The sequence below is a fragment of the Lissotriton helveticus genome, chromosome 7 (assembly GCF_964261635.1).
Source record: "Lissotriton helveticus chromosome 7, aLisHel1.1, whole genome shotgun sequence".
In the NCBI taxonomy this organism is placed as follows: Eukaryota; Metazoa; Chordata; class Amphibia; order Caudata; family Salamandridae; genus Lissotriton; species Lissotriton helveticus.
This window is the reverse complement of record NC_136068.1, coordinates 639,994,458-640,010,430: the sequence shown is the minus strand read 5'-3', so window position 1 is coordinate 640,010,430 and position 15,973 is coordinate 639,994,458. Positions and strand designations below refer to the sequence as shown.

At 46.9% G+C, this 15,973-nt stretch overlaps 1 protein-coding gene across 3 annotated transcripts in view; it reads left to right on the top strand.

The window, feature by feature from the left end:
* Positions 1-15,973, top strand: part of LOC144768881 (uncharacterized) — a 993,034-nt gene that overhangs the window by 321,294 nt on the left and 655,767 nt on the right. The window lies entirely within an intron of this gene.

Here is a 15,973-nt window from a genome sequence, read left to right as displayed (position 1 = left end):
GATAAGCCTCGTTTCCGGAGGGAGTGCATTCCAGATCCTGGGTGCCATCCCTGAGAAGGAGCGTTTGTACGTTTTTTCCTTACGGAACCTGCGAGGTTTCAGGAGCAGACTTTTTGCACTTCTATTGGATCTCGAGCCTCCTGATATGGACAACTTTTGAGTGAGGTAGTTGGGTGCCTTGAGGTGTATGGCCGCATGTGTCATAACGGCAATTTTCAGCTGCATGCTGGCTTCAAAGGGAAGCCATTTCAGGGATTTCAAGTCAGGAGTTATATGAGAGTGTTTCCTTGAGCCAGTAATGAGTTTTGCGGCAGCATTCAAGAGGCTCTTAGGGGTGCGGTTGTTGTTAGAGGGAGTCCGCTGAGGGCCACAATTCCGTAGTCTATGCGGGGGATGACTAGGGCTTGTACAGCAGTTTGGAAGTCCTTGGCTGGGAGGAAGGGTTTGAGTTTTCTCAAAGTGTTGATTTGAAAGTTAGCTCCTTTCGTTGCTTTGCTAATGTGCTGTTGCATATTGAGCTTTGCATCAAGTGTGATGCCTAAGGATTTCGCAGAGTCCACGATGGTGGGTTGGACATTGAATGCTGTTAGGTGATTGAGCCAGATTTGGGTGGTGGTAGTTTTCGCAGGGGGTGATATCAGTAGGAACTCAGTTTTCAGCGCATTTAGTTTGAGGTGATTGTCGGCCAACCACGATTGGGTGTTTCTGAGTGTGTAGTTCTGAAGTTTGATATCTTCCGGGGATTGTACCTTTAAGTAAAGTTGAGTGTCATCGGCATACATATGGAAGTGTACATTGGATGCTTGGAGCAAGGAAGCAAGTGGTTCCATGATGAGGTTGAACAGCGTGGGTGAGAGGGAAGATCCTTGTGGGTTGCCTAAATCTACTGGCACAGGTGAGGACAGCACATTGTTGATCTTGAACTTCTGAGACCGGTTGTGTAGGAAGGAAGTGAACCATTTGAGCACAGTCCCTGATAAGCCCATTCTGGTATTTAGGAGCTCCAATAGGTTCTCATGTTTGACCGTGTCAAATGCTGAGGAGAGGTCCAGGAGGATGAGGAGACAGGAGTCGTTGCGATCAAGGATTTGGAGGGCGTCATCAATTATGTGTGTCATGGCCGTTTCTGTGCTGTGTTTCGCTCGGAAGCCTGATTGATGAGGGTCGAGGAGTTCGAATCGGTCAATGTGTTTTGTTAGTTGGAGTTGCACACATTTTTCCAGCAGTTTGGCCAGGGTGGGGATATTGGTGATAGGGCGGTAATTGTTCAGGTCAGACGGGTCAGCTGTAGGTTTCTTGAGTATAGGCGTGACTTGCCCCACCTTGAGGGAGTCTGGGATGAGACCTTGCTGAAGGGAGCTGTTAATGATTTTAGTCCAGAGTGGGAGGAGTACGGGGGTGAAGTCTCTTACAGCATTAGCAGGTAGGGGGTCTGTGAGGTGATTAGAGGGTTTCAAGGTGCCGAGCAGCTTGTGTATTGCTTCTTCAGAGTAGGTGTCGAATGACGACCAGGATGCGTTATTTTTAGGTTGGGTGTCGGGTCCTTTGATGTGGCTCGGGTATCGACGTACATCATTAAGGAGGTCACACCTTATGTTGTCGGTCTTTAGCTTAAAGAAAGCAGAAAAGTCTTCACAGGGTGGGATGTCGTTTGTTGTGTCGTTTGATAGTAAGGGTTGCGTCTTCGTTTGAGTTTTGACTAGTTCGAACAGTTTTCTTGGTCTGTTTTTTGCTTGGTCCAACTGAAGGCTGAAGAAGTCAGCTTTTGCACGCTTGATTTTCCTAAAGTAGGCATTTCGCTTGTTCTTAAGCGTTTTGCGATGCCGTGATGAGGGGTCAGATCTCCATGTGCGCTCTGCCATTCGCATAGCACGCCTGTCTTCATTGAGTCTGCCGTCATACCAAGGGTTCGAGATCTTAGTGGAGACTCTCTTTAGTTGCAGTGGGGCGGCTTCATTAATTATTGAGTTCATAGCGTCGAGGTAGTGGTCAGTCAGTGATTGAACATCAGAGGCGTCAGGAGGGGGAAGGAGGCGATTGGAGAGGTGGGGAGGCAGGGAGTTGGGGTTAAGATTCTTCATGTCCCTTTTCCAGATCTTAGATTTGGTGGGTTGAGCCGTGGTAGGTTTGATTTTTTCCTTAATGAAGAAGGTGATAATGTGGTGGTCTGACCAATCACAAGGTTGGATTGCCCCTGGTTGGGTAGAGTCTTCGTTGGCGATGATGAGATCAAGTATGTAGCCTTCGTCATGTGTAGGGCTGTTGCATATTTGGGTGAGGTCAAGCGCGCTAAGGAAAGTTTTGAGACTATTCACCACTGCGTCTTTCTGATCGTTGCAGTGGAGATTGAAGTCACCCAGGTAGATTTGTGTGATCTGCAGACCAGCGTTGGATGAGATCGTGTCCATGAGTTGTTGGGTGAAGATGAGGTTATCCCCAGGTGGGTGATAGATGAGATGTAGAGCACATACTGGTTTGCCCTCGCTGGAGATATCAAGACAGAAGAGTTCACAAGACGTGAGGGAGGGGGAAGTGACTTTAGCAACAGAGAGGCTGCTCCTGAATATGCATGCGATTCCCCCGCCCGTCTTGCCGGTCCTGTCGAGTCTAATGATGTGGTAATTGGGGGGTACTAGAATGTCCATAATAGGTGTAGAGGCATCAGTTAGCCAAGTTTCAGTCAAAATTGTTAGGTCAAGATCCATTGATGTGACAAGATCTGCAATGTTGGACGAGTGCCGTTGGGCCGATCTGCAGTTGAGTAGGATGCATTTGAGTTTGGGGGTGAGAAGGGTGGTCGGGTGTTCTAGAGCGAGGGGTATTTTTCTGAGATTGTTGGGGACAGAGCTTCTGCTGCTTAAGGTTGGGTGCCTAATGGGATTTGTGAGAATTGTGGGTATGGGGCGTTGTGTGGACGCTGTGTGTTTTACCGGGCCAGGGCCAAATGAGCGGAGGAGGGTGTCTAAGTCATGATCCGACAGGAAGTTATGGGCGCGACGAGGGCGGTGTATGTTGTTGCGGTCGGGGATAGTGGGCCAACGTGGAGAGTATGCGCCCAGCCGTCTCACCCCTGGAGCGTGATGAGTGCGAGGGCCTGTGAGGAAGGTGTGGCGTTTGTTGGATACGGAGGTGTTGGTTGTAGGTCGGGGTTGTCTGGGGTGTATGTGGAGAAATTCTTTGATGGTCTGGAGCTCGTCTTTGACTTGTAGGAGGGTTGTTAAAATCAGATCCAGCGGTGGGTTGGGGCTAGCGTTGGAGATGAGGGCCGTGGCGTTGTTGACTAGGGAGCTGGAGAGCGAGCTGGTGACGGGGGGGGGTGGGGTATGCAATCATTAGAGTGTTCTGCGGTAATAGTGGGTGGGGTGGCAGTCGAAGGCTGGGAGATAATGTGGGCGAGGAGTGTGGGTGAAGTCAGGGTAGGCTGGGACGAAGGGGCGGAGACGGTGGGAGGTGATGCCGGTGAATTGAAGGGAGAGTGAAGACTGAAGACAATAGGGGAGGTAGGGAGGTAGTGGGGGCTGAGTGTGGGGGGGAGAGAGGGGAGGATGTTACGGTATGCTCTGTATGTCTGTTTGGGAGGGTGGAGAAGTGGGGCGTGAGAGTGGGGGGGGAGATAGGGTGGGAGGGAGATCTGCCACGGGGGAGATGTGTTCCGGGCGGTTGTGCGTTCAGCGAGACTCGTAGGAGGTGTGGGATGGGTGGGAGGAGGGGTGAGGGTAAGTGGGATGTGTGAAGGGGGATGATCTTCGTCAATGTGAGAGGGGTGTGGGGGGATTACGTTGGGTGTTTGACTAACTATAGCATTGGGGGTATGAGAGGGGTGTGTATTATTCCGCTGTTGAGTTGGGCAGGGTGGGTTATATTGGGGAATGGAGTTGGGGGTTGTGGTGCATCCTGGTGTGTGTGAGGTGGGGGACCGTCCTTTGGTGATGTGTTCTAGGAAGGTAGGGGACAGGTGGTCGAGATTCCTATCAGTGGCTTGGAATAGAATGATCCCGTTGTTGTAGATGGTGATGGTGGCTCTGCCTGGGAAGACTTGGGAAGGCGTGATGGAGAGCGTCAGGCCGTGAGCGGTTTTACTGGTGGTGGAGCTAGTGAGAATGGAGAGGAGCGCTTTCCTCCACTGTGCTCTACGCAGAGTGTGGAAGATGATATCGGTGCTCGTGGCTCCATTGACCTGTGAGAAGTAGGTGTCCACACACGGTGTTTCAGGGTGTGCCTTCAGGAAGTTGTGTTTGTAGCGTTTGGCGTTTTTTTTTTGGAGAGCCCTGGTGGGTAGTTGATTTTGTATGTGTGCTCGCCTGTGCGTTCCATGATGGAAGAGGCGTAGGCAGAGGAGGGGGGGTGAAAACGTGGGTGAGTTTGCGAGGTTGAGGGGCTGTAAGCCTAAGTGGTCTTAGGTATGAGCAGTGGATGGGGATGTCTAGTCTAAGATGGCCACCCCAGTGGATGACTAGTCAAAGATGGCCACCGGGATAACATATGGGGGACAGGGGTGGTAGTCCTTTCTCTGTTGTAGTTGTGCCTTAGAGAGACAGTTGCCCTCTCTGCTCTGGGGCATGTCGAGTTAGTCCATCATCTGTGTTCATTGGTGGGGAGGAGGGAGAGTAGACTCTGTGCTGCTCGGAGACGTGGAGGGAGACCTATCTCTGTTTTTGGTGACCTGTGACCACGTTGGTATGTAGCCTCATGGTCATCTGCTAGGCAGTGGAGGCGATTTATGGCTCCTGTTATATGACCCCCGACATTTTATATGTAGTGGAGAGTGAGGGGTGGGAAGACCGCTAAGCTACGAGGGTAGCTTGAACTGTACTGTCCCTAGACGTTGTTACGCATCTCGCGTGTGAGTTCGCACTCTGCACACGCGTTCCGTGGGCCGCCTAGTACTTACCTGAAGTCAGTATAGCGTTGTCCCATCGATCCTACAGCCTCTGGACAGCTCCATTTCCTCTATCGACTCACACATTCCACTTACTTAGTATATGGTTTGTCGTGCCCCTAGGGCACCATTGTAATTTTGTGCGACTTGTAGTATTTTTCGTAAGAGATTGTCATGTGCTTAGCCCTCTGACCTCATAAAGAGTTCAGAGGTGTTGTTATTAATAGACTGTTTATTTTCAAAACAACCTGTGTGGTGTCCTTTCATCTGGTATTCAAGGGGTTATATTGTGGTAAAACAGCTGGCTTCATATGCCAAAAGAGTTTAGTCTAAGACTGCTTTGTCCATGCTACCATTAGGATAGCTGATCTATAAGGTTGACTTACAACCAATCACCATAAGGGTTGTTTGGACTGATACAAGGTGATCACTAGAACTAGTGAGCATTATATATCAGGCCAACTTCTCACACCGACGACGAGCAAGGCGGATGTCCTTCTTCCTTACCTTCTACATTTGGCTCAGTCTGGCCTTAATGTTCATTCCATTAAGGTTCATCTCGCTGCATTGACTGCCTAAAGGAAATGCCCTTCACAGACTTCCTTCTTCCAGATCCCTGTGATCAAAGACTTTCTGGAAGGCTTGAAGAAAGTATTCCCTCCTGTCAGGCTTCCTTCGCCTTCATGGGAATTGAATGTGGTGCTGTCCAGATTGATGAAGGAGCCTTTTGAACCTATTCATAAGGCTTTGTTGCAGCACCTGTCCTGGAAGGCGGCATTCCTCGTGGCCATTACATCGGCCCGCAGGGTGAGTGAACTTCAGGCGTTGTGTTGCCAAGAACCTTATACTGTATTTCATGCTGCGAAGGTTGTTGTGCGTACTCACCCTAAATTTCTTCCCAAGGTTATTTCTGATTTTCATGTCAACCAGACGATAACTTTTTTTTTTTTTTTTTTTGTAAGACCTTTATTAACAACATACAGGTTACACAGCCACGAGCCTACACCCCGGGGGCCGGCATGCAATGTGTCAGCAAATACTTAATCAAATACAATCAGAATACATATCAGCCCTTATCAGCCGGAGCCGCCCCTTGCTCACCCTCCGCAGGACTCGCAGCTAGCATGTCATTATGAGTCTTACATTCGGTATTTTATAGATAAGAACAGTAACAGAACCTAACTTAAAGACCTGTCATCGAAGTTGTCTATATCAGACTGTACTCTCTTATTAACGGACCTGGTTTACTCTTCGGACTATGTAATAGCCACGTTCAGCCTGTACATAATATAGTGCCACCTTTTAATGTAACGCTAAACCTTTTACACTTCTATTTCCTCCTCCTGGGAGTTAAGAAAGTCTGATAGGAAATACCAGTAGTCCTTCGGCCTAGTTTTCACAGGGAGGTTCTCTTCATATGTCATCAACCTGTCTCTGCATACGGACATGTCATGGAGCCATGTGGATTTTTTTGGGTACCTTCCGACTATTCCAGCACTGCGCCACCTGTCTCTTAGCTAGCAACAAAGATATTACGCAAAACTTACGCTTCAGTGCACGAAATTGTGGTACAATCCCAAGGAGACCGCTTTGCACTGTGCATTGTACCTCTTCCTCTAGCATGACAGCGAGTGTGGATGTGACTGCCTCCCAGTACTCTGATATCTTGGCACAATACCAGGCAAGATGCGCAAAGTTCGCGCCTACCCTGTTGCATCTCTTGCACCTGTCCTCTTCTTGTAATCCAAATTTAAGCAGTTTGGAAGGGGTATAGTATGCCTGATGGATGAATTTGTAGTGTATAATTCTCAAGTTTCCGTTGGGCGTGAGAATCTGTGTCAGGGCACAAGTCTGTTGCCATTCTGCATCTGTTAACGGGGTCTCTAGCTCCAAATCCCACCTAGCCCTAGCCTTCGTAGTTGGTTGCACTATCTCTGCCTGTCCTGCCGTGTATAATCTGGATACCAGATGTGATAGGTCCTTTGTGGTAATTATTAGCTGGAGTGATGCTAAACACTCTGGTTCTACCGGAAATGTTGGATAGTGTTCCTTCAGTGCTCTTGTTAATCTGTAATACGTGAAGCGGAACATGGGGGTCATGTGTTGTATATATGTTAACTGTCTGATGTCACGGAATGAGCCCTCTTGAAACACATCTCCCATTTTGTCTATTCCAGCTCTACGCAGTAAAGACATGCCTACCTGCTCACTAGTGACTGACAGTGCTTGATGGTGATGTAGGGGTAGTGCCGGTGCATACAATGGAGTTTTACGGGACAATTGTCCAAGTTTACACCAGGCCTTGATTGTGGTGTCTACGGTGTTAATGTCCTTCGCATGCAGCGGCGGTCTGGTGTGTGTTATTATCGCTGACAGGGGGACAGGGTCCGCATCTCCCTCCTCTATGGCTGTGTGAGTGAGATACGGTACTTCGTGATACCAATAGGACGCATATTGCGCCTGAGCGCACAGGTAGTATAGGAGAAAGTCTGGTACCCCAAAACCACCTTGCGCATACGGGAGTGTTAATGTCTGGAGATCTATTCGGGCTTGTTTGCCAGCCCATATCAGTGTCAGTACCATTGACTTAATGCGGCGAAAGGTTTCTCTGGTGGGTGTGATAGGAATGCTGTTAAAGAGGTAAAGCAGCTTAGGTAAAATATTCATCTTAACGATCGCGATCCTATCAGCTAGGGATAGTGGTAAATGGATCCAGCGCTGGATTTTGTCCTCCAGCTTGGATATCACTACACCATAATTCGCACGTATAACTTCTTCCGGGTCTCTATGATACATGACCCCTAGATAGCGAATTGGGCCCTGTTGCCATTCCAGTGGATAGTGAATCTCAAAGGGGATGGTAGTGTCCGTTAGCGGTATTATGGAAGATTTGGACCAGTTAATTGTCAATCCCGAATGACCCCCAAATCTTATATATTCTCTGAGTATATTATTCAGATGAGCATCGGGATCACGTATATACAGCAGCATATCATCTGCGTACAGAGATGTGCAGTGGTCTGGACGCAAACTGCAGAGCTGAATCTTTGTATTTTTGTCTAACTATACATGCAATTATGGATCGGTCAGGACGGGTCTTGCGACCTCTAAGCAGTCCATCTCTAGGTGGATTGTGTCCTGCATACAGCTGTGTTACCAAAAAGCTAAAAAGACCTTAGGGGGTAAACCTAAGGCTCATTCCACCAGGGGCAAAGCTGCCACGACTGCTTTGCTCCGTAATGTTCCAACTGCAGAAATCTGCAAGGCGGCCACTTGGAAGTCGGTCCATACCTTTGCTAAGCATTACTGCCTGGACACTGATGCCAAGGCAGACGCTCAGGTTGGGCAGGCTTCGCTGCGAAATCTGTTCTCACAATAGTGGTGTTATTTCTCTTTTCTCCACCGCCGCTTTGGTGTGGGGATGGGCTTGCCATTCTATTCACTAGATTATGACTATACACAGAGATCCCCTACTACAGAAGGAGTAGTTTCTGTGAGAAGGTGGCCTGATATATGATGTTCACTAGTTCTAGTGACCACCTTGTATCAGTCCAAACAACCCTTATGGTGATTGGTTGTAAGTCAACCTTTATAGACCAGCTCTCCTAATGGTAGCATGGACAAAGCAGTCTTAGGCTAAACTCTTTTGGCATGTGAAGCCAGCTGTTTTACAACAATATAACCCCTTTGAATACCAGATGAAAGGACACCACACAGGTTGTTATGAAAATAAACAATATATTTATTAACAACAACACCTCTGAACTCCTTAGGGGCACGACAAACCATATACTAAGAACAATGGAATGCGAAGAAGAAAAGTACTGTAAGGAGATCCAGAGGCTGGAGGATCGCTGGGACTACGCTACGAACTAGGTAAGTACGGAGCAGGAGGCCCACGGGACTCACGTGCAGAGTGGAGACTCTCACGCGGAATGCGTACCAACGTCTATGGATGCTACAGTTTACAAAGTTACGGATTCCGGACTAACTGGACATCCGGCTGGATGGAGGGAAAACAGTGGACCTGGACACTAGGATAGTGAACACTGACTTCAGCACCTAGAAGCTTTAGTTACCTAACCCACAGGCTGTGGGTGCATAGGGCTGAAGTGGTGTCGGGTTTGCTGCGTTGGTCCCGGTGATGCCTGAAACAAGGAGTTGCTGGCAGGCAGCCAGATGGAGGAGTCCGGTGGTTCCAAGGATGGAACTAGGAAGGAGAAGTCCTGAAAGGGAAGGGGACAGAGTCTTGGTCACTAGCCAGTGACGGTCCTGGATCCAGGAGGAAACTAGATGCTGTCGCCGCGTTCAGGTGAAGGAAGGGTCGCTTCTCTCTGTAGCTGCGCGGACCAGGAGCTGTTCTTTACGACCAGGCTGGAGGCACGAGCTGTCCCACGTAGTCTGCTGCTGATGGCGGTGTTGGATCGTCGATCTGGTCAACAGGCCTTGGCTAATGCAAGCCATGCGGTGGAACAAAGATGGCGTCTGGTGCGGACCAGGAGGGTCCGGGGTGCTTCTCTTTCACAAGGAAGCAAGGGCCAGTCTGGGGACCAGACTAGCAGTGTTGAAATCTTCGGGTCGTCGTCTCAGAGGTCACAAGCCAGCCGGCAAGTGACCAGACAACAGGAAAAGCAGCAACCAGGCAAAAGGGCCCCACGCAGATCTCGTGGAGGCTGGGGGGCTGGTCTTTGATGCAGGTGCTGCGTCGGTGTGGGGCTTCTCAGTCCCCAATGCACTTTCTCGAGGGTCACTCGGGGGTCGTGCTGGAAGTGCTGTGCAGGTTTCTTCAAGATGGCCGTCTCCACGTTGCTCGTCGCACCCACGGGTCCCAGCTGTGCTGTGGATGTGGGTAGAGGTCAGAGAGGTCTGGAGGTCCGGGTCTTGTCGAGCTGGATCGTCGGATTCCGGGATGGAAGGACTTTGCAGCAAACCGCACAGGAGCTTGATGGTGCCTGCAAAGCAGGATGGTCACTCCCTGACCATAGGGGAGATTCTTCAGTCTTCTGATGTTCAGGAGGTCGAAGGTCAAGAGTTTCTTCGTGGAAGTATCAAGATTAATCTAACTGGGAATGGGACCAGCTCCTACCTTTATTCAGCTAAAGGGGGCTGCACTACGACTAGGTCCCTCCTCTGGGTGGGACCAGGAAGGGGGGTGGTTACACCCCCTATCCTTTGTCCAGTTTCCCGTTGGGGCTGGAGTGCCCCAGCAACTGGTTGGAACCGGTGTATGCACAGGGCACCTTGTGTGCCCCAGGCATGTCTCATTCCTTTCAGCCTTGGCCTACCTAATACACAAAATCCTGTCTGGGATGGTGCTAGCACCTCCCAAGGCAGGAAACCCTTTGTCTGAGCCTCCCTCGCTGGAAGGACTCCCAACAGCAGGAGGTCAGACTTGTGTCTGTGGTGGCAGCATCCATTTTGTGATGCTGAGGCTTGAGTTAACTTTAACCGGGGTTTACAGTTACATACATGTCGTGTCCCTCTAGAAGGGTGGAATGCTACCCCCGTCGCCAGAATTGGCGAGGGGGTAGTATTCCAATTCGTATGACACCTTACTCGACATGTTTTGATAATGTTATACCAGAGTTAGCATTTAACCGCGAGGATTATAATGCACTCAAGAGTATATGGTATAGCGTTATCATGGAACAGCTATTAGGACTTGGTTCCGCAAGCTGCAAACGGGCTCAGCTCATGCCAGAGCACCATCTCACATAATTCCAAGCACTCTGCCTTCAGGATTGATAAGGCCTTCCATAGGAGTGACTGATAGGAATATATGTGTCCATTTTTAGGGTTAGATATAGGGAACTATATCTAAAGCAAAGGGTGATTACACCACCTTGCCCCAGCTGTCGTGCAGCCAGTTGTGTCTGTTTTGGATGGCCAGCCAGGGGTGGCATAATACATGCTGCAGCCCCTGGGAGGCCCTGGGTACACCTATGCCCTGGATACCTAGGGTATACTGTACAGGGACTGATAAGGTGGCCCAGTACCAATTGGTAAATGCACCTAGGGTACATGGTTGTAATTTAGAGAGAGAACAGCTAGGCTGTGGGTCTGATTAGCAGGCCCACAGCCAGGGAAAGTCGTAAATCAGTGAAGCAAAAAAAGCAAAAATCTGGGGTGGCCATGGGATTGCAGACCCCACTCTCCTACAGTTTCTGTCCCGTAACTCCAGTTCTGTAGTAGGGGTATCTCGGTTATAGTCATAATCGCCCGCCCTCCTCCCCGGTGGAGAAAGATTTTCATGTCAGGAATGCTACAGGTCTGGCGTTTTACGCCTTCAAAAAGAACTGAAAGTAAATGGGACCTGCTGTGCATTCTGGCATACTGGGAGAAGTTCTGGAAAGTTCTCTTAAAGGCACAGTATCCTATTTAAGCCACATAATGGCAGCCTATGGGGCTTGTCTGTCCATGCCTTCCTCTCTATCATTCCAGAGGCTTTTACTGGTAGAGGCAAGTTTTTCTGTAGAAAAAACTGGGCAGGCTGTGCTGTTTGTGTGTTTTTTTGGTGGAATTTCTAGTTGAAGTACGTTACGTTAAACGTTACATTAAAATTATTTATACCGCGCACTTTCACCAATGGTTTCATGGCGCTCTGGACTGTACTGGACAGTGTAGCCTGTGGATATAGGCTGCATTATTTGTCTTTAAATTCTCTCTTAAGTGTCTTTGTAGTTCTGCTTTTTTTGACAATTTAAGAGATTATTTTTGATTGCCGGGGTCCACGCACATGGGCGGGACTATTCACTAGATTATGACTATAATGTAGTGTAGTTCCTATCATCCCAATAGGCTCTGCGCATTGGAATAATATCTTCAATAGTATAGACCTAGGGCAGAGGTTAACTAGGTCTTCTACCGACGATATTAGACTTAAAGTTTTGTGTTTGCCAGCTAGCTCAGAGTTCACTAGAAACTTTCTCGAATAGGCAAGGAGGATTTTAACCTCTCTGGATAAACAAGAAGGGATTTAGTTTCTGACAACCATAGAACATGACAACTTTGCTCTCCCCTAATCAAGAGTGTATCTCTAGAGTCGTGTGAAAACAAAAGACAACTTATTTTACTCAGTCAGTTCAGTGCATTCTTAGTTTCACCAGATTGTAGAGAAAAGGAAAAGACGGGCGTGTTCAATAAAAGATGGTTTTTATTGATCAGTCTCTTTTCTCATACAAGAGAAATGAATCGCTATTATTGCAATACTTATAGTTAAGTAAAGTGCATACAGTAAAGACAGAATTATAAAATAATACTGTAAAAGCATTGATATGGTTTCTAAGCCATATGATACCTTAAAATGGATAAAATAGATACATACATATATACATTTGACTAATCATACTCAACTGGTGCTTCTAACCACGCCTACCCCAGTGTATCTGACCTAAGCCTAATACGTGGGCGGGAGTAGATAAGTAGCAGTTTAAGTTAAGTTTGTTTGCCAAGGGACTGACTCGAGAATTCTCTGCAAGGGGTTATTCAGTTCTGTACCGGAGATCTAGAATGATGAAGGGCTGGTATCTCTTATCCCAGGTCTTGATATTCCAGCTGCCTGCGAGGGCTGCTTGGAAGCGCCGGAGCTGGATTTCTCAGCAGGAGAAAGGCAGCGTCTCGTTCTCAGCGCGTCAGGAAGGCGGGGCAGCGCCTGTGGGCTTCGCTCTCTGCTGGGCTCCTCAGCACGTCTCGCTGCTCCGATCTCGTCCCCACCGCATGTGTTTGCTTAAGGCAATGTCGGTAATATTTATACCTGAAAGGTGCCGAGATTGACGTAAGGATGGACATATATACGTCAATAAGGATGTCATATGAACGGGCTCGTTCGCACATTCTTTTGCTGAAGTTCTCTGTGAAATCAAAACAATGGCTATGGGAATTTCCCAGGTCGCTGTAGGTTTGATTTGTTTTGAGAACTCCGTATGCCTTATCAGGGGCTGGAGGAATATCGCTTGTCTAATTAGATGGCATGCGTTATGACCTAATCAGATAACGCGCTTCTGTGCCGTGGTGTGGCTTAATCAGATAACGGGTTTTGCACCGTTAGATGGCTGCTAGTTAATTATTAACCAGACCAGGGTCCGGAATAGGGGAATCGATACAGTACCTATAGGAATACATCACACCCACTCCACGTAGACTATGTCCATATTTACAAATCTAGGCATAGTGAAACCAGTAGCGTTTGTGTATATCGTACCACCCCAAAATACATTCATATGTATCCTGAAAAGTTTGAAACATAATCACATGTACTATCACATCTACCATATGCACAAGCAGTCTAATAATGCTAAACATATACCGCATATTTTAAATTTATCATGAAAAAATGCGAAAAATACACATAAATTGGCTCTTAATACAGAAAAAAAAGTGCGAAACCATTTCATCACAAACATAAAGTTATGTATAATAGTGCGAGAGGATAGCGAATGTCTCGTGACTACCTAAAAATAGAAATTTAGTTCTCTAAGAATGTCTACTTTAAGCAGAAGATAAGTGTCCCAAAAAATCGTAAATATTTTTGAATTGGGGAGAAAAAAAAACAAACTCTTGCAGGCTGAAAAAATGATGAGAGAAAATATTTTCATATCGCTTTTTGAGAAGTTGAAGGCCAAATTCAGCATGTAGGGAACTCCGAGTGCTAGTTTGCTCAAAGTTATTCCTGCTGCTCTGGTGAAAACATCATATCATTTAGACTGTTGAAAAAACTGTCAACAGCTTCTTGCGTAAGTTCCACTAATTCGAAAAGGTTGTTACCATGCATTCATGAGCCTGAGCATGATTGCCTCCATTGATGTTTTGATCAGCATAGCTGACTGAAGGTCGTACCTGATCGATGCTGCTTTCATCTTGTGCTTCACTACCCCTCAATCGTAGTGGTGAAGTCTCCACGAATGCCGTCATCTGGATTGGTAGCCCTTGGGGACAGCTCAATGCATGAGCCGTTACCGGACCCAACAAGGTATCTGCGTCCATTGGCACATCCGATAGTAGTGCCAGACAGGTGTCCAACACACATTCTTCGCCGCATAGCAAGCACCTTAATACAGGCATAACACAACTTTGCCACATTGGTCTAAATGAAAGAGACCAAGTCATGTTCAGGTCTCTAAGCCGGGATAGTCCAAGGATTTTAGTTACCCTGTCCCGGTAGCCATTGGCTAAGATCATTGCTTCCCTTGTCGCAGCTGTTTTGTCTGTGACATGGTTTGCCATAGCGAAATAACAGGATCAAAAATAGAATACCCGCTACTAGTCCCAAAAGGAGTGGAAGTCCGCCAAAAATGGAATGGACAAAGTCTGGAAAAATACCCAGGATGGCTTTGAATGGAGTTAAAGCACCCGAAAACACTGCTTTAAATACACTGGAGACACCAGTGGTATCAGAAATATTTAAGATTTCGTTCAGTATTTCTGCGAAGTGTATGTGGGAATTAGTTGATAATAATGAATGAATCTCTTCTGTTGTCCTTGCAACTTGGAGATCATACGTTTCTTTTGATGACGTGAGCCTGGTCGGCGTCTGTAGGAGCACAGTCTTCATTCTGCTTAAAGTATCTATTCGAATAGAAGCAATTTTCAAATCGGGCCATAACCTTGCCTCCCTGTCTGGAGAATCGTTCGGGAACAATACTCGTTCACAGCACATGACCTTCCTAGTCACGGTTATGAGAAGGTTTTCCGGGCAGCAAACTACAACATCTGCGATTTACTATTAGAATGTAACTCCCGTTCGAGAGTCTCCTAAAGAATGGTTCTATTTGTGTTGCAGGTGTGCCTAGCTGGTAACATGAAAGGTTATTTGAAGTCCCTTCACAGGCTCCATGCAAGCTAATACCCTGACACAGAAGTGTACCGCTTAGTGATCTTGCACAATTATTGCCACTGAGAAACACTTTCCGGCCTTTATTACGGACACATTCGTGTGTATACGGCAAGTTCCATATTGACTTAATGTACCCTTTACCCAACCTTTCATACTGGCCTGCCTGTATATATTTTTGGCAGAATTGAAACTGGAAAGTAGTTTTATCCATTCAATGACAGGTCGTTCTGACATTGTCAATGGTAATCTCTCAAGTCTTTCAATGCTCAGAATTGTATAGTCAGCACTCTTCTGCGCCAGACTGATTTGTTTATCAGTAAGGTTAAAGATATTAAATAATGACGTTGTGTTGATTAAACGCCAAGGCACATAGCCAGAACACAGATTTTGTAACGTCCAGCCAAGCTGTACAATAGAACGCAATTGGGACTGACCGTGTTGTAACATCAGTAAGTCTTGCGATATTATATCGATTGCTGAAGACACAATGCTGTCCAGAGAATATATTCTGGAGGACAGAGTCATTAACCCATTGTCCACCACAGAAAGTGATTTTTCTAAATTAATACGGTCAATTTCCCGTATTTTTTCTGCTGTATCAATTTGAGTTACTTTCCAAACTTCGTTATAAGCTGCATATATAGAGGCCGCTATGAAACGTTTTTGACGCTGTTTGCGTGGTCCCAATATGAAATCACGCAAGTCAGCACCTTCTGTAAGTAAAGTTAGGTGTTGCTTAATTTCAGCCAGTGTGGACGTTTGTAGCCATTGAAGGCAGAGCTTGCCCACGCTGTAGGTGGTTACTATCCCTGGATGTTTTCTTTGGGAATATCTAGGGTCTGGCCTAGTCAATGTGAACCCCTGTTTTTTGTTCAGGAATCTGTCTTGACAGTTATTTGTATCTGTGGGCCAGATCAACCATTTTTTCCATTCAGGATGTGTTCTGTTTTGGTTTAATATATGGTTTACGTCTATCTCAACATCTATAGAGCTATTACTGTTCACTGTTGGCTTTGGAATAGACGGTTTGTTCAAATCTTTGATTTTGGCTAAGCCAAGACAGGTAGTTTGTTGAATAGTGTCATTCAAGAATATAATTTGTTCTGGGATCATGCAGGCTCTAAACAATGATTCTATACCTTGTACTTGCCAATCTCTTGTACCCCAAACAGTTTTTGCTTCAATATTATTGTTCCAGAAATCAAACCCAAATGTATTCATTTGTTCAAAGAATGAATCGGAATATATCAATTTTGTGTTGG